This window comes from Pseudophryne corroboree, chromosome 2 (assembly GCF_028390025.1).
Source record: "Pseudophryne corroboree isolate aPseCor3 chromosome 2, aPseCor3.hap2, whole genome shotgun sequence".
NCBI classification, from domain to species: domain Eukaryota; kingdom Metazoa; phylum Chordata; class Amphibia; order Anura; family Myobatrachidae; genus Pseudophryne; species Pseudophryne corroboree.
In genome coordinates this window covers 1,039,232,418-1,039,254,917 of record NC_086445.1, presented here as the reverse complement: position 1 = coordinate 1,039,254,917, position 22,500 = coordinate 1,039,232,418, and the positions used below count along the sequence as shown (strand labels likewise).

The following is a 22,500-nucleotide window of genomic DNA, read 5'->3' as shown; positions in this document are numbered from 1 at the left end:
TGAAGCCAGTTCTTTCTGGAAGAAAATCGACAGGGCCGAGATCTGAACCTTAATGGATCCCAATTTGAGGCCCATAGACACTCCTGTTTGCAGGAAATGCAGGAAACGACCCAGTTGAAATTCCTCCGTTGGGGCCTTCCTGGCCTCGCACCACGCAACATATTTTCGCCAAATGCGGTGATAATGCTTTGCGGTTACATCCTTCCTGGCTTTTATCAGGGTAGGGATGACTTCCTCCGGAATGCCTTTTTCCTTCAGGATCCGGCGTTCAACCGCCATGCCGTCAAACGCAGCCGCGGTAAGTCTTGGAACAGACAGGGTCCTTGCTGGAGCAGGTCCCTTCTTAGAGGCAGAGGCCATGGGTCCTCTGTGAGCATCTCTTGAAGTTTCGGGTACCAAGTCCTTCTTGGCCAATCCGGAGCCGCGAGTATAGTTCTTACTCCTCTCCGTCTTATAATTCTCAGTACCTTGGGTATGAGAGGCAGAGGAGGGAACACATACACTGACTGGTACACCCACGGTGTTACCAGAGCAACCACAGCTATTGCCTGAGGGTCCCTTGACCTGGCGCAATACCTGTCCAGTTTTTTGTTGAGGCGGGACGCCATCATGTCCACCTTTGGTTTTTCCCAACGGTTTACAATCATGTGGAAGACTTCTGGATGAAGTCCCCACTCTCCCGGGTGGAGGTCGTGCCTGCTGAGGAAGTCTGCTTCCCAGTTGTCCACTCCCGGAATGAACACTGCTGACAGTGCTATAACATGATTTTCCGCCCAGCAAAGAATCCTTGCAGCTTCTGCCATTGCCCTCCTGCTTCTTGTGCCGCCCTGTCTGTTTACGTGGGCGACTGCCGTGATGTTGTCCGACTGGATCAACACCGGCTGACCTTGAAGTAGAGGTCTTGCTTGGCTTAGAGCATTGTAAATGGCCCTTAGCTCCAGGATATTTATGTGAAGTGATGTCTCCAGGCTTTACCACAAGCCCTGGAAATTTCTTCCCTGTGTGACTGCTCCCCAGCCTCTCAGGCTGGCATCCGTGGAATGCCGAATCTGCGGCCCTCTAGAAGATGAGCACTCTGCAACCACCACAGGAGAGACACCCTTGTCCTTGGGGACAGGGTTATCCGCTGATGCATCTGAAGATGCGATCCGGACCATTTGTCCAGCAGTTCCCACTGGAATGTTCTTGCGTGGAATCTGCCGAATGGAATCGCTTCGTAGGAAGCCACCATTTTTCCCAGGACCCTTGTGCATTGATGCACTGATACTCGGCCTGGTTTCAGGAGGTTTCTGACTAGCTCGGATAACTCCCTGGCTTTCTCCTCCGGGAGAAACACCTTTTTTTTTTGTGTGTCCAGAATCATCCCTAGGAACAGCAGACGTGTCGTCGGAATCAGCTGCGATTTTGGGATATTTAGAATCCACCCGTGCTGTCACAGCACTACTTGAGATAGTGCTACTCCGACTACTAACTGTTCCCTGGATCTTGCCCTTATCAGGAGATCGTCCAAGTAAGGGATAATTAAAACGCCTTTTCTTCGAAGAAGTATCATCATTTCGGCCATTACCTTGGTAAAGACCCGGGGTGCCGTGGACAATCCAAACGGCAGCGTCTGAAACTGATAGTGACAGTTCTGTACCACAAACCTGAGGTACCCTTGATGAGAAGGGTAAATTGGGACATGGAGGTAAGCATCCTTGATGTCCAAAGACACCATATAGTCCCCTTCTTCCAGGTTCGCGATCACTGCCCTGAGTGATTCCATTTTGAATTTGAACCTCCGTATGTAAGTGTTCAAAGATTTTAGATTTAAAATAGGTCTCACCGAGCCGTCCGGCTTCGGTACCACAAACAGCGTTGAATAATACCCCTTGCCCTGTTGCAGGAGGGGTACCTTGATTATCACCTGCTGAGAATACAGCTTGTGAATGGCCTCCAATACCGCCTGCCTGTCGGAGGGAGACGTTGGTAAAGCAGACTTTAGGAACCGGCGAGGGGGAGATGTCTCGAATTCCAATTTGTACCCCTGAGATACCACCTGAAGGATCCAGGGGTCTACTTGCGAGTGAGCCCACTGTGCGCTGAAATTCTTGAGACGTGCCCCCACCGTGCCTGAGTCCGCTTGTAAAGCCCCAGCGTCATGCTGAGGACTTGGCAGAAGCGGGAGAGGGCTTCTGTTCCTGGGAACTGGCTGTCTGCTGCAGCCTTTTTCCCGTTCCTCTGCCACGGGGCAGAAATGAGGAGCCTTTTGCCCGCTTGCCCTTATGGGGACGAAAGGACTGCGCCTGGTTATATGGCGTCTTCTTATGTTGAGAGGCGACCTGGGGTAAAAATGTGGATTTCCCAGCCGTTGCCGTGGCCACCAGGTCTGATAGACCGACCCCAAATAACTCCTCCCCTTTATAAGGCAATACTTCCATATGCCGTTTGGAATCCGCATCACCTGACCACTGTCGCGTCCATAACCCTCTTCTGGCAGAAATGGACAGCACACTTACTCTTGATGCCAGTCGGCAAATATCCCACTGTGCATCACGCATATATAGAAATGCATCTTTTAAATGCTCTATAGTCAGTAATATACTGTCCCTATCTAGGGAATCAATATTTTCAGTCAGGGAATCCGACCAAGCCACCCCAGCACTGCACATCCAGGCTGAGGCGATTGCTGGTCGCAGTATAACACCAGTATGTGTGTAAATACATTTTAGGATACTCTCCTGCTTTCTATCAGCAGGATCCTTAAGGGCGGCCGTTTCAGGAGAGGGTAGAGCCACCTGTTTTGATAAGCGTGTGAGCGCTTTATCCACCCTAGGGGGTGTTTCCCAACGCGCCCTAACCTCTGGCGGGAAAGGATATAATGCCAATAACTTTTTAGAAATTATCAGTTTTTTATCGGGGGAAACCCACGCTTCATCACACACCTCATTTAATTCCTCAGATTCAGGAAAAACTACAGGTAGTTTTTTCTCACCGAACATAATACCCCTTTTGGTGGTACTCGTATTATCAGAAATGTGTAAAACATCTTTCATTGCCGCAATCATGTAACGTGTGGCCCTACTGGAAGTCACGTTTGTCTCTTCACCGTCGACACTGGAGTCAGTATCCGTGTCGGCGTCTGTATCTGCCATCTGAGGTAACGGGCGCTTTAGAGCCCCTGACGGCCTATGAGACACCTGGACAGGCACAAGCTGAGTAGCCGGCTGTCTCATGTCATCAACTGTCTTTTGTAAAGAGCTGACACTGTCACGTAATTCCTTCCATAAGCCCATCCACTCAGGTGTCGACTCCCTAGGGGGTGACATCTCTATTACAGGCAATTGCTCCGCCTCCACATCATTTTCCTCCTCATACATGTCGACACAAACGTACCGACACACAGCACACACACAGGGAATGCTCTGATAGAGGACAGGACCCCACTAGCCCTTTGGGGAGACAGAGGGAGAGTATGCCAGCACACACCAGAGCGCTATATATATACAGGGATAACCTTATATAAGTGTTTTTCCCCTTATAGCTGCTGTATTGTTAATACTGCGCCTAATTAGTGCCCCCCCCCTCTCTTTTTTTTTACCCTTTTCTGTAGTGCAGGACTGCAGGGGAGAGCCAGGGAGACGTCCTGCCAGCGGAGCTGTGAGGGAAAATGGCGCCAGTGTGCTGAGGAGATAGGCTCCGCCCCCTTCTCGGCGGCCTTTTCTCCCGCTTTTCTGTGGAATCTGGCAGGGGTTAAAATTCATCCATATAGCCCTGGGGGCTATATGTGATGTATTTTCGCCAGCCAAGGTGTTTTTATTGCTGCTCAGGGCGCCCCCCCCAAGCGCCCTGCACCCTCAGTGACCGAAGTGTGAAGTGTGCTGAGGAGCAATGGCGCACAGCTGCAGTGCTGTGCGCTATCTTGGTGAAGACAGGATGTCTTCTGCCGCCGATTTTCCGGACCTCTTCTTGCTTCTGGCTCTGTAAGGGGGCCGGCGGCGCGGCTCTGGGACCGGACTCCGAGGCTGGGCCTGTGTTCGGTCCCTCTGGAGCTAATGGTGTCCATGTAGCCTAAGAAGCCCAATCCGGCTGCAAGCAGGTGAGTTCGCTTCTTCTCCCCTTAGTCCCTCGATGCAGTGAGCCTGTTGCCAGCAGGTCTCACTGAAAATAAAAACCTAAAACTAAACTTTTCCTAAGAACTCAGGAGAGCTCCTAGAATGCACCCTTCTCGGCCTGGCACAAAAATCTAACTGAGGCTTGGAGGAGGGTCATGGGGGGAGGAGCCAGTGCACACCAGGTAGTCCTAAAGCTTTACTTTTGTGCCCAGTCTCCTGCGGAGCCGCTATTCCCCATGGTCCTTACGGAGTTCCCAGCATCCACTAGGACGTCAGAGAAAAACAATTGGCCTCTCTTCCAGAAGTTCAGACCTTCGTGAAAGGAATTCTGCACATCCAGCCATCCAGTGGCACCATGGGACCTTAATGTGGTGTTGCAGTTCCTTCAATCGGACTGGTTTGAAGCTCTGCAGGAGATAGAATTGAAGTTTCTCACTTAGAAAGTGGTGATGCTTTTGGCCTTGGCATCCGCAAGGCGGGTGTCTGAGTTGGGGGCCTTGTCTCACAAGAGCCCTTACCTGATCTTCCATGAAGATAGGGCAGAGTTGAAAACTCGCCAACATTTTCTTCCAAAGGTGGTTTCATTTTTCCAAGTAAGCCAACCTATTGTGGTGCCAGTGGCTACTGACACTTTCACTGAGTCAAAGTCTCTATATGTGGTTAGAGCTTTAAAGATTTATGTCGCAAGAACAGCTCGGATACGGAAAACAGAGGCTCTGTTTGTCCTTTATGCTCCCAACAAGATTGGGTGTCCTGCTTCTAAGCAAACTATTGCGCGCTGGAACAGAGGTACGATTCAGCACGCTCATTCTACGGCAGTATTGCCAATACCAAAGTCGGTGAAGGCCCATTCTACTAGGGAAGTGGGCTCATCCTGGGTGGCTGCCTGGGGCGTCTCGGCTTTACAATTTTGCCGAGCAGCTACTTGGTCAGGGTCAAACACATTTGCTAAATTTTATAAGTTTGACACTTTGGACGATGAGGACCTCAAGTTTGGTCAATCAGTGCTGCAGGGTCATCCGCACTCTCCCGCCCGTACTGGAGCTTTGGTATAACCCCATGGTACTGAAGTAGACCCCAGCATCCTCTAGGACATATGAGAAAATAGGATTTTAATACCTACCGGTAAATCCTTTTCTCCTAGTCCGTAGAGGATGCTGGGCACGCGACGCAGTGCGTACTTTACCTGCAGTTTTGTTCATTATAGTTACACAAGTTGTGTTACATTTGTTTTCAGCATGTTGCAGTAAATGGTTCATGCCTGTTGGCGTGTGTGATGTTGAATGCCATGTTGTGCGGCATGGTTGAGGTGTGAGCTGGTATGAATCTCACCATTAGTATAAAAGTAAATCCTTTCCTCGAAATGTCTGTCTCCCTGGGCACAGTTCCTATAACTGAGGTCTGGAGGAGGGGCATAGAGGGAGGAGCCAGTTCACACCCTTGAAAAGTCTTAAAGTGCCCATGGCTCCTGCAGAACCGTCTATACCCCATGGTCATGAAGTGGACCCCAGCATCCTCTACAGACTAGGAGAAAAGGATTTACCGGTAGGTATTAAAATCCTATTATAAGGCAATGTTCTATAGTTACAGTATATGTTATACATATTATATGGTAGTGTTCTGTAGTTACAGTATACGTTATACATATTATATGGTAGTATCCGGTAGTTACAGTATATGTTATACATATAAGGTAGTGTTTTGCAGTTACAGTATATGTTATACATATTATAATAAGAATTTACTTACCGATAATTCTATTTCTCGTAGTCCGTAGTGGATGCTGGGACTCCGTAAGGACCATGGGGGATTAGCGGCTCCGCAGGAGACAGGGCACAAAAAGTAAAAGCTTTAGGACTAGCTGGTGTGCACTGGCTCCTCCCCCTAGGACCCTCCTCCAAGCCTCAGTTAGGATACTGTGCCCGGACGAGCGTACACAATAAGGAAGGATTTTGAATCCCGGGTAAGACTCATACCAGCCACACCAATCACACTGTACAACCTGTGATCTGAACCCAGTTAACAGCATGATAACAGAGGAGCCTCTGCAAAGATGGCTCTCAACAATAAAAACCCGATTTTTGTAACAATAACTATGTACAAGTATTGCAGACAATACGCACTTGGGATGGGCGCCCAGCATCCACTACGGACTACGAGAAATAGAATTATCGGTAAGTAAATTCTTATTTTCTCTGACGTCCTAAGTGGATGCTGGGACTCCGTAAGGACCATGGGGATTATACCAAAGCTCCCAAACGGGCGGGAGAGTGCGGATGACTCTGCAGCACCGAATGAGAGAACTCCAGGTCCTCCTCAGCCAGGGTATCAAATTTGTAGAATTTTGCAAACGTGTTTGCCCCTGACCAAGTAGCTGCTCTGCAAAGTTGTAAAGCCGAGACCCCTCGGGCAGCCGCCCAAGATGAGCCCACCTTCCTTGTGGAGTGGGCATTTACAGATTTTGGCTGTGGCAGGCCTGCCACAGAATGTGCAAGCTGAATTGTACTACAAATCCAACGAGCAATCGTCTGCTTAGAAGCAGGAGCACCCAGCTTGTTGGGTGCATACAGTATAAACAGCGAGTCAGACTTTCTGACTCCAGCCGTCCTTGAAATATATATTTTTAGGGCTCTGACAACGTCTAGCAACTTGGAGTCCTCCAAGTCCCTAGTAGCCGCAGGCACCACAATAGGTTGGTTCAGGTGAAACGCTGACACCACCTTAGGGAGAAACTGGGGACGGGTCCGCAGTTCTGCCCTGTCCGAATGGAAAATCAGATATGGGCTTTTGCAAGATAAAGCCGCCAATTCTGACACTCGCCTGGCCGAGGCCAGGGCCAGCAGCATGGTCACTTTCCATGTGAGATATTTAAAATCCACAGATTTGAGCGGTTCAAACCAATGTGATTTGAGGAATCCCAGAACTACATTGAGATCCCACGGTGCCACTGGAGGCACAAACGGGGGCTGTATATGCAGTACTCCCTTGACAAACGTCTGGACTTCAGGAACTGAAGCCAATTCTTTCTGAAAGAAAATCGACAGGGCCGAAATTTGAACCTTAATGGACCCCAATTTGAGGCCCATAGACACTCCTGTTTGCAGGAAATGCAGGAATCGACCCAGTTGAAATTCCTCCGTCGGGGCCCTCCTGGCCTCACACCACGCAACATATTTTCGCCAAATACGGTGATAATGTTGTGCGGTCACCTCCTTCCTGGCTTTGATCAGGGTAGGGATGACTTCCTCCGGAATGCCTTTTTCCTTCAGGATCCGGCGTTCAACCGCCATGCCGTCAAACGCAGCCGCGGTAAGTCTTGGAACAGACAGGGTCCTTGCTGAAGCAGGTCCCTTCTTAGCGGCAGAGGCCACGGGTCCTCTGTGAGCATCTCTTGAAGTTCCGGGTACCAAGTCCTTCTTGGCCAATCCGGAGCCACGAGTATAGTTCTTACTCCTCTCCGTCTTATAATTCTCAGTACCTTGGGTATGAGAGGCAGAGGAGGGAACACATACACTGACTGGAACACCCAAGGTGTTACCAGAGCGTCCACAGCTATTGCTTGAGGGTCCCTTGACCTGGCGCAATACCTGTCTAGTTTTTTGTTGAGGCGGGACGCCATCATGTCCACCTTTGGTTTTTCCCAACGGTTCACAATCATGTGGAAGACTTCCGGATGAAGTCCCCACTCTCCCGGGTGGAGGTCGTGCCTGCTGAGGAAGTCTGCTTCCCAGTTGTCCACTCCCGGAATGAACACTGCTGACAGTGCTATCACATGATTTTCCGCCCAGCGAAGAATCCTTGCAGCTTCCGCCATTGCCCTCCTGCTTCTTGTGCCGCCCTGTCTGTTTATGTGGGCGACTGCCGTGATGTTGTCCGACTGGATCAACACCGGCTGACCTTGAAGCAGAGGTCTTGCTAGGCTTAGAGCATTGTAAATTGCCCTTAGCTCCAGTATATTTATGTGAAGTGAAGTCTCCAGGCTTGACCACACTCCCTGGAAATTTCTTCCCTGTGTGACTGCTCCCCAGCCTCGAAGGCTGGCATCCGTGGTCACCAGGACCCAGTCCTGAATGCCGAATCTGCGGCCCTCTAGAAGATGAGCACTCTGCAACCACCACAGAAGAAACACCCTTGTCCTCGGAGACAGGGTTATCCGCTGATGCATCTGAAGATGCGATCCGGACCATTTGTCCAGCAGATCCCACTGAAAAGTTCTTGCGTGGAATCTGCCGAATGGAATCGCTTCGTAAGAAGCCACCATTTTTCCCAGGACCCTTGTGCATTGATGCACTGACACTTGGCCTGGTTTTAGGAGGTTCCTGACTAGCTTGGATAACTCCCTGGCTTTCTCCTCCGGGAGAAACACTTTTTTCTGGACTGTGTCCAGAATCATCCCTAGGAACAGCAGACGTGTCGTCGGACTCAGCTGCGATTTTGGAATATTTAGAATCCACCCGTGCTGTCGTAGTACTACTTGAGATAGTGCTACTCCGACCTCTAACTGTTCTCTGGACCTTGCCCTTATCAGGAGATCGTCCAAGTAAGGGATAATTAAGACGCCTTTTCTTCGAAGAAGAATCATCATTTCGGCCATTACCTTGGTAAAGACCCGGGGTGCCGTGGACAATCCAAACGGCAGCGTTTGAAACTGATAGTGACAGTTCTGTACCACGAACCTGAGGTACCCTTGGTGAGAAGGGCAAATTGGGACATGGAGGTAAGCATCCTTGATGTCCAGAGACACCATATAGTCCCCTTCTTCCAGGTTCGCTATCACTGCTCTGAGTGACTCCATTTTGAATTTAAACCTTTGTATGTAAGTGTTCAAGGACTTTAGATTTAGAATAGGTCTCACCGAGCCGTCCGGCTTCGGTACCACAAACAGTGTGGAATAATACCCCTTTCCCTGTTGTAGGAGGGGTACTTTGATTATCACCTGCTGGGATTACAGCTTGTGAATGGCTTCCAATACCGCCTCCCTGTCGGAGGGAGACGTTGGTAAAGCAGACTTCAGGAACCGGCGAGGGGGAGATGTCTCGAATTCCAATCTGTACCCCTGAGATACTACCTGCAGGATCCAGGGGTCCACTTGCGAGTGAGCCCACTGCGCGCTGAAACTCTTGAGACGACCCCCCACCGTACCTGAGTCCGCTTGTAAGGCCCCAGCGTCATGCTGAGGACTTGGCAGAAGCGGGGGAGGGCTTCTGTTCCTGGGAAGAGGCTGCCTGCTGCAGTCTTTTCCCCCTTCCTCTACCCCGGGGCAGATATGAGTGGCCTTTTGCCCGCTTGCCCTTATGGGGACGAAAGGACTGAGGTTGAAAAGACGGTGTCTTTTTCTGCAGAGAGGTGACCTGGGGTAAAAAGGTGGATTTCCCAGCTGTTGCCGTGGCCACCAGGTCCGATAGACCGACCCCAAATAACTCCTCTCCTTTATACGGCAATACTTCCATGTGCCGTTTGGAATCCGCATCACCTGACCACTGTCGTGTCCATAAACTTCTTCTGGCAGAAATGGACAGCGCACTTACTCTTGATGCCAGAGTGCAAATATCCCTCTGTGCATCTCGCATATATAGAAATGCATCTTTTAAATGCTCTATAGTCAATAATATATTGTCCCTGTCCAGGGTATCAATATTTTCAGTCAGGGACTCCGACCAAGCTACCCCCGCACTGCACATCCAGGCTGAGGCGATTGCTGGTCGCAGTATAACACCAGTATGTGTGTATATACTTTTAAGGATATTTTCCAGCTTCCTATCAGCTGGTTCCTTGAGGGCGGCCGTATCAGGAGACGGTAACGCCACTTGTTTTGATAAGCGTGTGAGCGCTTTATCTACCCTAGGGGGTGTTTCCCAGCGCGCCCTAACCTCTGGCGGGAAAGGGTATAATGCCAATAATTTTTTAGAAATTAGCAGTTTTTTATCGGGGGAAACCCACGCTTCATCACACACCTCATTTAATTCATCTGATTCAGGAAAAACTACAGGTAGTTTTTTCACACCCCACATAATACCCCTTTTTGTAGTACTTGTAGTATCAGAAATATGCAAAACCTCCTTCATTGCCGTGATCATGTAACGTGTGGCCCTACTGGAAAATACGTTTGTTTCTTCACCGTCGACACTGGAGTCAGTGTCTGTGTCTGTGTCGACCGACTGAGGTAAAGGGCGCTTTAGAGCCCCTGACGGTGTTTGAGACGCCTGAACAGGCACTAATTGATTTGCCGGCTGTCTCATGTCGTCAACAGTCTTTTGCAAAGTGCTGACGCTATCACGTAATTCCTTAAATAAGACCATCCAGTCAGGTGTCGACTCCCTAAGGGGTGACATCACTATTACCGGCAATTGCTCCGACTCCACACCATTTTCCTCCTCATACATGTCGACACACACGTACCGACACACAGCACACACATAGGGAATGCTCTGATAGAGGACAGGACCCCACTAGCCCTTTGGGGAGACAGAGGGAGAGTTTGCCAGCACACACCAGAGCGCTATAATATGTATAGGGACAACCTTATATAAGTGTTTCTCCCTTATAGCTGCTATGTAGTTTATATATATATATGCCAAATTAGTGCCCCCCCTCTCTTTTTTACCCTGTTTCTGTAGTGCAGGACTGCAGGGGAGAGTCAGGGAGACGTCCTTCCAGCGGAGCTGTGAGGGAAAATGGCGCATGTGTGCTGAGGAGATAGGCTCCGCCCCCTTCTCGGCGGCCTTTTCTCCCGCTTTTTACAGAAAAACTGGCAGGAGTTAAATACATCCATATAGCCCAGGAGCTATATGTGATGTATATTTTGCCAAAAAAAAGTGTTTATATTGCGTCTTAGGGCGTCCCCCCCCCCCAGCGCCCTGCACCCTCAGTGACCGGAGTGTGAAGTGTGCTGAGAGCAATGGTGCACGCTACCTTTACTGAAGACAAGACGTCTTCTGCCGCCGATTTCTGGACCTCTTCTGTCTTCTGGCTCTGTAAGGGGGCCGGCGGCGCGGCTCCGGGACCCATCCATGGCTGGGCCTGTGATCGATCCCTCTGGAGCTAATGTCCAGTAGCCTAAGAAGCCCAATCCACTCTGCACGCAGGTGAGTTCGCTTCTTCTCCCCTTAGTCCCTCGATGCAGTGAGCCTGTTGCCAGCAGGACTCACTGAAAATAAAAAAACCTAAGTCTAAACTTTTACTCTAAGCAGCTCAGGAGAGCCACCTAGATTGCACCCTTCTCGGCCGGGCACAAAAATCTAACTGAGGCTTGGAGGAGGGTCATAGGGGGAGGAGCCAGTGCACACCAGCTAGTCCTAAAGCTTTTACTTTTTGTGCCCTGTCTCCTGCGGAGCCGCTAATCCCCCATGGTCCTTACGGAGTCCCAGCATCCACTTAGGACGTCAGAGAAATGGTTGTGTTCTGTAGTTACAGTATATGTTGTACATATTATATGGTAGTGTTCTGTTCTGTTCTGTAGTTACAGGATATGTTATACATATTATATGGTAGTGTTCTGTAGTTACAGTATATGTTATACATATTATATGGTAGTGTCCTGCAGTTACAGTATATGTTATACATATTATGTGGTAGTGTTCTGTAGTTACAGTATATGTTATACATATTATATGGTAGTGTCCTGCAGTTACAGTATATGTTATACATATTATATGGTAGTGTCCTGCAGTTACAGTATATGTTATACATATTATATGGTAGTGTCCTGTAGTTACAGTATATGTTATACATATTATATGGTAGTGTTCTGTAGTTACTGTATATGTTATACATATTATATGGTAGTGTCCTGCAGTTACAGTATATGTTATACATATTATATGGTAGTGTCCTGTAGTTACAGTATATGTTATACATATTATATGGTAGTGTTCTGTAGTTACTGTATATGTTATACATATTATATGGTAGTGTCCTGCAGTTACAGTATATGTTATACATATTATATGGTTGTGTTCTGTAGTTACAGTATATGTTATACATATTATATGGTAGTGTTCTGTAGTTACAGTATATGTTATACATATTATATGGTTGTGTCCTGCAGTTACAGTATATGTTATACATATTATATGGTAGTGTCATGCAGTTACAGTATATGTTATACATATTATATGGTAGTGTCCTGCAGTTACAGTATATGTTATACATATTATATGGAAGTGTTCTGTAGTTACAGTATATGTTGTACATAATATATGGTAGTGTCCTGTAGTTACAGTATATGTTGTACATATTATATGGTAGTGTTCTGTAGTTACTGTATATGTTATACATATTATATGGTAGTGTTCTGTAGTTACAGTATATGTTGTACATATTATATGGTAGTGTTCTGTAGTTACAGTATATGTTATACATATTATATGGTAGTGTCCTGCAGTTACAGTATATGTTATACATATTATATGGTAGTGTCCTGCAGTTACAGTATATGTTATACATATTATATGGTAGTGCTCTGCAGTTACAGTATATGTTATACATATTATATGGTAGTGTTCTGTAGTTACAGTATATGTTGTACATATTATATGGCAATGTTCTATAGTTACAGTGTATGTTATACATATTATATGGTAGTGTCCTGTAGTTACTGTATATGTTATACATATTATATGGTAGTGTTCTGTAGTTACTGTATATGTTAAACATATTATATGGTAGTGTTCTGTAGTTACTGTATATGTTATACATATTATATGGTAGTGTCCTACAGTTACAGTATATGTTATACATATTATATGGTAGTGTCCTGCAGTTACAGATTATATGTTATACATATTATATGGAAGTGTTCTGTAGTTACAGTATATGTTGTACATATTATATGGCAATGTTCTATAGTTACAGTGTATGTTATACATATTATATGGTAGTGTTCTGTAGTTACTGTATATGTTAAACATATTATATGGTAGTGTTCTGTAGTTACTGTATATGTTATACATATTATATGGTAGTGTCCTACAGTTACAGTATATGTTATACATATTATATGGTAGTGTCCTGCAGTTACAGAATAATATGTTATACATATTATATGGTAGTGTCCTGTAGTTACAGTATATGTTATACATATTATATGGTAGTGTCCTACAGTTACAGTATATGTTATACATATTATATGGTAGTGTTCTGTAGTTACAGTATATGTTATACATATTATATGGTAGTATCCGGTAGTTACAGTACATGTTATACATATTATATGGTAGTGTTCTGTAGTTACAGTATATGTTGTACATATTATATGGTAGTGTTCTGTAGTTACTGTATATGTTATACATATTATATGGTAGTGTCCTGCAGTTACAGTATATGTTATACATATTATATGGAAGTGTTCTGTAGTTACAGTATATGTTGTACATATTATATGGCAATGTTCTATAGTTACAGTGTATGTTATACATATTATATGGTAAGTGTTCTGTAGTTACTGTATATGTTAAACATATTATATGGTAGTGTTCTGTAGTTACTGTATATGTTATACATATTATATGGTAGTGTCCTACAGTTACAGTATATGTTATACATATTATATGGTAGTGTCCTGCAGTTACAGTATATGTTATACATATTATATGGTAGTGTTCTGTAGTTACAGTATAATATGTTATACATATTATATGGTAGTGTCCTGTAGTTACAGTATATGTTATACATATTATATGGTTGTGTTCTGTAGTTACAGTATATGTTATACATATTATATGGTAGTGTCATGCAGTTACTGTATATGTTATACATATTATATGGTAGTGTCCTGCAGTTACAGTATATGTTGTACATATTATATGGTAGTGTCATGCAGTTACAGTATATGTTATACATATTATATGGTAGTGTCCTGTAGTTACAGTATATGTTATACATATTATATGGTAGTGTCCTGCAGTTACTGTATATGTTATACATATTATATGGTAGTGTTCTGTAGTTACAGTATATGTTATACATATTATATGGTTGTGTCCTGCAGTTACAGTATATGTTATACATATTATATGGTAGTGTCCTGCAGTTACAGTATATGTTATACATATTATATGGTAGTGTCATGCAGTTACAGTATATGTTATACATATTATATGGCAGTGTTCTGTAGTTACAGTATATGTTATACATATTATATGGTAGTGTCCTGTAGTTACAGTATATGTTATACATATTATATGGTAGTGTCCTGTAGTTACAGTATATGTTATACATATTATATGGTAGTGTCCTACAGTTACAGTATATGTTATACATATTATATGGTAGTGTCCTACAGTTACAGTATATGTTATACATATTATATGGTTGTGTTCTGTAGTTACAGTATATGTTATACATATTATATGGTAGTGTCCTGTAGTTACAGTATATGTTATACATATTATATGGTAGTGTCATGCAGTTACAGTATATGTTATACATATTATATGGCAGTGTTCTGTAGTTACTGTATATGTTATACATATTATATGGTAGTGTCCTGTAGTTACAGTATATGTTATACATATTATATGGTAGTGTCCTACAGTTACAGTATATGTTATACATATTATATGGTAGTGTCCTACAGTTACAGTATATGTTATACATATTATATGGTTGTGTTCTGTAGTTACAGTATATGTTATACATATTATATGGTAGTGTCCTGTAGTTACAGTATATGTTATACATATTGTATGGTAGTGTCCTACAGTTACAGTATATGTTGTACATATTATATGGTAGTGTCCTACAGTACCAGTATATGTTATACATATTATATGGTTGTGTTCTGTAGTTACAGTATATGTTATACATATTATATGGTAGTGTCCTGTAGTTACAGTATATGTTATACATATTATATGGTAGTGTCATGCAGTTACAGTATATGTTATACATATTATATGGTAGTGTTCTGTAGTTACTGTATATGTTATACATATTATATGGTAGTGTCCTACAGTTACAGTATATGTTATACATATTATATGGTTGTGTTCTGTAGTTACAGTATATGTTATACATATTATATGGTAGTGTCCTGTAGTTACAGTATATGTTATACATATTATATGGTAGTGTCCTACAGTTACAGTATATGTTATACATATTATATGGTTGTGTTCTGTAGTTACAGTATATGTTATACATATTATATGGTAGTGTCCTGTAGTTACAGTATATGTTATACATATTATATGGTAGTGTCCTACAGTTACAGTATATGTTATACATATTATATGGTTGTGTTCTGTAGTTACAGTATATGTTATACATATTATATGGTAGTGTCCTGTAGTTACAGTATATGTTATACATATTATATGGTAGTGTCCTGTAGTTACAGTATATGTTATACATATTATATGGTAGTGTCATGCAGTTACAGTATATATTATACATATTATATGGCAGTGTTCTGTAGTTACTGTATATGTTATACATATTATATGGTAGTGTCCTACAGTTACAGTATATGTTATACATATTATATGGTAGTGTCCTGTAGTTACAGTATATGTTATACATATTATATGGTTGTGTTCTGTAGTTACAGTATATGTTATACATATTATATGGTAGTGTCCTGTAGTTACAGTATATGTTATACATATTATATGGTAGTGTCCTGTAGTTACAGTATATGTTATACATATTATATGGTAGTGTCCTACAGTTACAGTATATGTTATACATATTATATGGTAGTGTCCTACAGTTACAGTATATGTTATACATATTATATGGTTGTGTTCTGTAGTTACAGTATATGTTATACATATTATATGGTAGTGTTCTGTAGTTACAGTATATGTTATACATATTATATGGTTGTGTCCTGCAGTTACAGTATATGTTATACATATTATATGGTAGTGTCCTGCAGTTACAGTATATGTTATACATATTATATGATAGTGTCCTGCAGTTACAGTATATGTTATACATATTATATGGTAGTGTCCTGCAGTTACAGTATATGTTGTACATATTATATGGTAGTGTTCTGTAGTTACAGTATATGTTATACATATTATATGGTAGTGTCCTGCAGTTACTGTATATGTTATACATATTATATGGTAGTGTCCTGCAGTTACAGTATATGTTATACATATTATATGGTAGTGTCCTGCAGTTACAGTATATGTTACACATATTATATGGTAGTGTCCTGCAGTTACAGTATATGTTACACATATTATATGGTAGTGTCCTGCAGTTACAGTATATGTTATACATATTATATGGTAGTGTCCTGCAGTTACTGTATATGTTATACATATTATATGGTAGTGTCCTGCAGTTACAGTATATGTTATACATATTATATGGTAGTGTCCTGCAGTTACTGTATATGTTATACATATTATATGGTAGTGTCCTGCAGTTACAGTATATGTTATACATATTATATGGTAGTGTCCTGCAGTTACTGTATATGTTATACATATTATATGGTTGTGTCCTGCAGTTACAGTATATGTTATACATATTATATGGTAGTGTCCTGCAGTTACAGTATATGTTATACATATTATATGGTAGTGTCCTGCAGTTACAGTATATGTTATACATATTATATGGTAGTGTTCTGTAGTTACAGTATATGTTATACATATTATATGGTAGTGTCCTGCAGTTACAGTATATGTTATACATATTATATGGTAGTGTCCTGCAGTTACAGTATATGTTGTACATATTATATGGTAGTGTTCTGTAGTTACAGTATATGTTATACATATTATATGGTAGTGTCCTGCAGTTACAGTATATGTTATACATATTATATGGTAGTGTCCTGCAGTTACAGTATATGTTATACATATTATATGGTAGTGTCCTGCAGTTACAGTATATGTTATACATATTATATGGTAGTGTCCTGCAGTTACAGTATATGTTACACATATTATATGGTAGTGTACTGCAGTTACAGTATATGTTATACATATTATATGGTAGTGTCCTGCAGTTACTGTATATGTTATACATATTATATGGTAGTGTCCTGCAGTTACAGTATATGTTATACATATTATATGGTAGTGTCCTGCAGTTACTGTATATGTTATACATATTATATGGTAGTGTCCTGCAGTTACAGTATATGTTATACATATTATATGGTAGTGTCCTGCAGTTACTGTATATGTTATACATATTATATGGTTGTGTCCTGCAGTTACAGTATATGTTATACATATTATATGGTAGTGTCCTGCAGTTACTGTATATGTTATACATATTATATGGTAGTGTCCTGCAGTTACAGTATATGTTATACATATTATATGGTTGTGTCCTGCAGTTACAGTATATGTTATACATATTATATGGTAGTGTTCTGTAGTTACAGTATATGTTATACATATTATATGGTAGTGTCCTACAGTTACAGTATATGTTATACATATTATATGGTAGTGTTCTGTAGTTACTGTATATGTTATACATATTATATGGTAGTGTCCTGCAGTTACAGTATATGTTATACATATTATATGGTAGTGTCCTGTAGTTACAGTATATGTTATACATATTATATGGTAGTGTCCTGTAGTTACAGTATATGTTATACATATTATACGGTAGTGTCATGCAGTTACAGTATATGTTATACATATTATATGGTAGTGTCCTGCAGTTACAGTATATGTTATACATATTATATGGTAGTGTTCTGTAGTTACAGTATATGTTATACATATTATATGGTAGTGTCCTGCAGTTACAGTATGTTATACATATTATATGGTTGTGTTCTGTAGTTACAGTATATGTTATACATATTATATGGTAGTGTCCTGCAGTTACAGTATATGTTATACATATTATATGGTAGTGTCCTGTAGTTACAGTATATGTTATACATATTATACGGTAGTGTCATGCAGTTACAGTATATGTTATACATATTATACGGTAGTGTCCTGCAGTTACAGTATATGTTATACATATTATATGGTAGTGTCCTGCAGTTACAGTATATGTTATACATATTATATGGTTGTGTTCTGTAGTTACAGTATATGTTATACATATTATATGGTAGTGTCCTGTAGTTACAGTATATGTTATACATATTATACGGTAGTGTCATGCAGTTACAGTATATGTTATACATATTATATGGTAGTGTCCTGCAGTTACAGTATATGTTATACATATTATATGGTTGTGTTCTGTAGTTACTGTATATGTTATACATATTATATGGTAGTGTCCTGCAGTTACAGTATATGTTATACATATTATACGGTCAGAGACGGCCTTAGGCATGGGCAAACTAGGCAAATGCCTAGGGCATTTGGTATGCTTAGGGGCACCAGCAGCTTCTGCTGATTAAAATGATATGCGGCATGCCTATATTCTGTGTGTATTCCTGGAAATCACTGTAATGTAGCATTTCGTATGCAGATACAGCCACAGTCGCACACAGTATATAGGCATGCTGCATATCAGTTTAATCAGCAGAAGCTGCTTGTGCATCCTAGCCACATAGTAATGTAAATAAGATGCATTTTCATAAACAAAAGGCGCCCGACGGTAGCAGAGCTGCCAGCTGACTCATGCCAGGCATCTCCTGCAGAACTAGCGGCGGTGCTAGGGGGCACCAGCCAAAATCTTGCCTAGGGCATCATATTGGTTAGAATCGGCTCTGTATACGGTAGTGTCATGCAGTTACAGTATATGTTGGAGATATAGTAGTGTCATGCAGTTACAGTATATGTTGGAGATATGGTAGTGTCATGCAGTTACAGTATATGTTGGAGATATAGTAGTGTCATGCAGTTACAGTATATGTTGGAGATATAGTAGTGTCATGCAGTTACAGTATATGTTGGAGATATAGTAGTGTCATGCAGTTACAGTATATGTTGGAGATATAGTAGTGTCATGCAGTTACAGTATATGTTGGAGATATAGTAGTGTCATGCAGTTACAGTATATGTTGGAGATATGGTAGTGTCATGCAGTTACTGTATATGTTGGAGATATGGTAGTGTCATGCAGTTACTGTATATGTTGGAGATATGGTAGTGTCATGCAGTTACAGTATATGTTGGAGATATAGTAGTGTCATGCAGTTACTGTATATGTTGGAGATATAGTAGTGTCATGCAGTTACTGTATATGTTGGAGATATAGTAGTGTCATGCAGTTACAGTATATGTTGGAGATATGGTAGTGTCATGCAGTTACAGTATATGTTGGAGATATGGTAGTGTCATGCAGTTACTGTATATGTTGGAGATATGGTAGTGTCATGCAGTTACTGTATATGTTGGAGATATGGTAGTGTCATGCAGTTACTGTATATGTTGGAGATATAGTAGTGTCATGCAGTTACTGTATATGTTGGAGATATAGTAGTGTCATGCAGTTACAGTATATGTTGGAGATATAGTAGTGTCATGCAGTTACAGTATATGTTGGAGATATGATAGTGTCATGCAGTTACAGTATATGTTGGAGATATGGTAGTGTCATGCAGTTACAGTATATGTTGGAGATATAGTAGTGTCATGCAGTTACTGTATATGTTGGAGATATAGTAGTGTCATGCAGTTACAGTATATGTTGGAGATATGGTAGTGTCATGCAGTTACAGTATATGTTGGAGATATGGTAGTGTCATGCAGTTACAGTATATGTTGGAGATATGGTAGTGTCATGCAGTTACAGTATATGTTGGAGATATGGTAGTGTCATGCAGTTACAGTATATGTTGGAGATATGGTAGTGTCATGCAGTTACAGTATATGTTGGAGATATGGTAGTGTCATGCAGTTACAGTATATGTTGGAGATATGGTAGTGTCATGCAGTTACAGTATATGTTGGAGATATGGTAGTGTCATGCAGTTACTGTATATGTTGGAGATATGGTAGTGTCATGCAGTTACAGTATATGTTGGAGATATAGTAGTGTCATGCAGTTACTGTATATGTTGGAGATATAGTAGTGTCATGCAGTTACTGTATATGTTGGAGATATGGTAGTGTCATGCAGTTACTGTATATGTTGGAGATATAGTAGTGTCATGCAGTTACTGTATATGTTGGAGATATGGTAGTGTCATGCAGTTACTGTATATGTTGGAGATATGGTAGTGTCATGCAGTTACAGTATATGTTGGAGATATAGTAGTGTCATGCAGTTACAGTATATGTTGGAGATATAGTAGTGTCATGCAGTTACAGTATATGTTGGAGATATAGTAGTGTCATGCAGTTACAGTATATGTTGGAGATATAGTAGTGTCATGCAGTTACAGTATATGTTGGAGATATAGTAGTGTCATGCAGTTACTGTATATGTTGGAGATATGGTAGTGTCATGCAGTTACTGTATATGTTGGAGATATAGTAGTGTCATGCAGTTACAGTATATGTTGGAGATATAGTAGTGTCATGCAGTTACTGTATATGTTGGAGATATAGTAGTGTCATGCAGTTACAGTATATGTTGGAGATATAGTAGTGTCATGCAGTTACAGTATATGTTGGAGATATAGTAGTGTCATGCAGTTACAGTATATGTTGGAGATATAGTAGTGTCATGCAGTTACTGTATATGTTGGAGATATGGTAGTGTCATGCAGTTACAGTATATGTTGGAGATATAGTAGTGTCATGCAGTTACAGTATATGTTGGAGATATAGTAGTGTCATGCAGTTACAGTATATGTTGGAGATATAGTAGTGTCATGCAGTTACTGTATATGTTGGAGATATGGTAGTGTCATGCAGTTACTGTATATGTTGGAGATATAGTAGTGTCATGCAGTTACAGTATATGTTGGAGATATAGTAGTGTCATGCAGTTACAGTATATGTTGGAGATATAGTAGTGTCATGCAGTTACTGTATATGTTGGAGATATAGTAGTGTCATGCAGTTACAGTATATGTTGGAGATATAGTAGTGTCATGCAGTTACTGTATATGTTGGAGATATGGTAGTGTCATGCAGTTACAGTATATGTTGGAGATATGGTAGTGTCATGCAGTTACAGTATATGTTGGAGATATGGTAGTGTCATGCAGTTACAGTATATGTTGGAGATATAGTAGTGTCATGCAGTTACTGTATATGTTGGAGATATAGTAGTGTCATGCAGTTACAGTATATGTTGGAGATATGGTAGTGTCATGCAGTTACTGTATATGTTGGAGATATAGTAGTGTCATGCAGTTACTGTATATGTTGGAGATATAGTAGTGTCATGCAGTTACAGTATATGTTGGAGATATAGTAGTGTCATGCAGTTACAGTATATGTTGGAGATATGGTAGTGTCATGCAGTTACAGTATATGTTGGAGATATAGTAGTGTCATGCAGTTACAGTATATGTTGGAGATATAGTAGTGTCATGCAGTTACTGTATATGTTGGAGATATAGTAGTGTCATGCAGTTACTGTATATGTTGGAGATATGGTAGTGTCATGCAGTTACTGTATATGTTGGAGATATAGTAGTGTCATGCAGTTACTGTATATGTTGGAGATATGGTAGTGTCATGCAGTTACAGTATATGTTGGAGATATGGTAGTGTCATGCAGTTACTGTATATGTTGGAGATATAGTAGTGTCATGCAGTTACAGTATATGTTGGAGATATGGTAGTGTCATGCAGTTACAGTATATGTTGGAGATATAGTAGTGTCATGCAGTTACAGTATATGTTGGAGATATGGTAGTGTCATGCAGTTACAGTATATGTTGGAGATATGGTAGTGTCATGCAGTTACAGTATATGTTGGAGATATAGTAGTGTCATGCAGTTACAGTATATGTTGGAGATATAGTAGTGTCATGCAGTTACAGTATATGTTGGAGATATAGTAGTGTCATGCAGTTACTGTATATGTTGGAGATATGGTAGTGTCATGCAGTTACTGTATATGTTGGAGATATAGTAGTGTCATGCAGTTACTGTATATGTTGGAGATATAGTAGTGTCATGCAGTTACAGTATATGTTGGAGATATAGTAGTGTCATGCAGTTACAGTATATGTTGGAGATATAGTAGTGTCATGCAGTTACAGTATATGTTGGAGATATGGTAGTGTCATGCAGTTACTGTATATGTTGGAGATATGGTAGTGTCATGCAGTTACAGTATATGTTGGAGATATAGTAGTGTCATGCAGTTACAGTATATGTTGGAGATATAGTAGTGTCATGCAGTTACAGTATATGTTGGAGATATAGTAGTGTCATGCAGTTACAGTATATGTTGGAGATATGGTAGTGTCATGCAGTTACTGTATATGTTGGAGATATAGTAGTGTCATGCAGTTACTGTATATGTTGGAGATATAGTAGTGTCATGCAGTTACTGTATATGTTGGAGATATGGTAGTGTCATGCAGTTACAGTATATGTTGGAGATATAGTAG

General features: G+C 41.3%; 1 protein-coding gene across 2 annotated transcripts in view; it reads right to left on the bottom strand.

Moving 5' to 3' along the window:
• The window catches only part of CFAP44 (cilia and flagella associated protein 44), a 150,872-nt gene that overhangs the window by 24,708 nt on the left and 103,664 nt on the right, over positions 1 to 22,500 (bottom strand). The window lies entirely within an intron of this gene.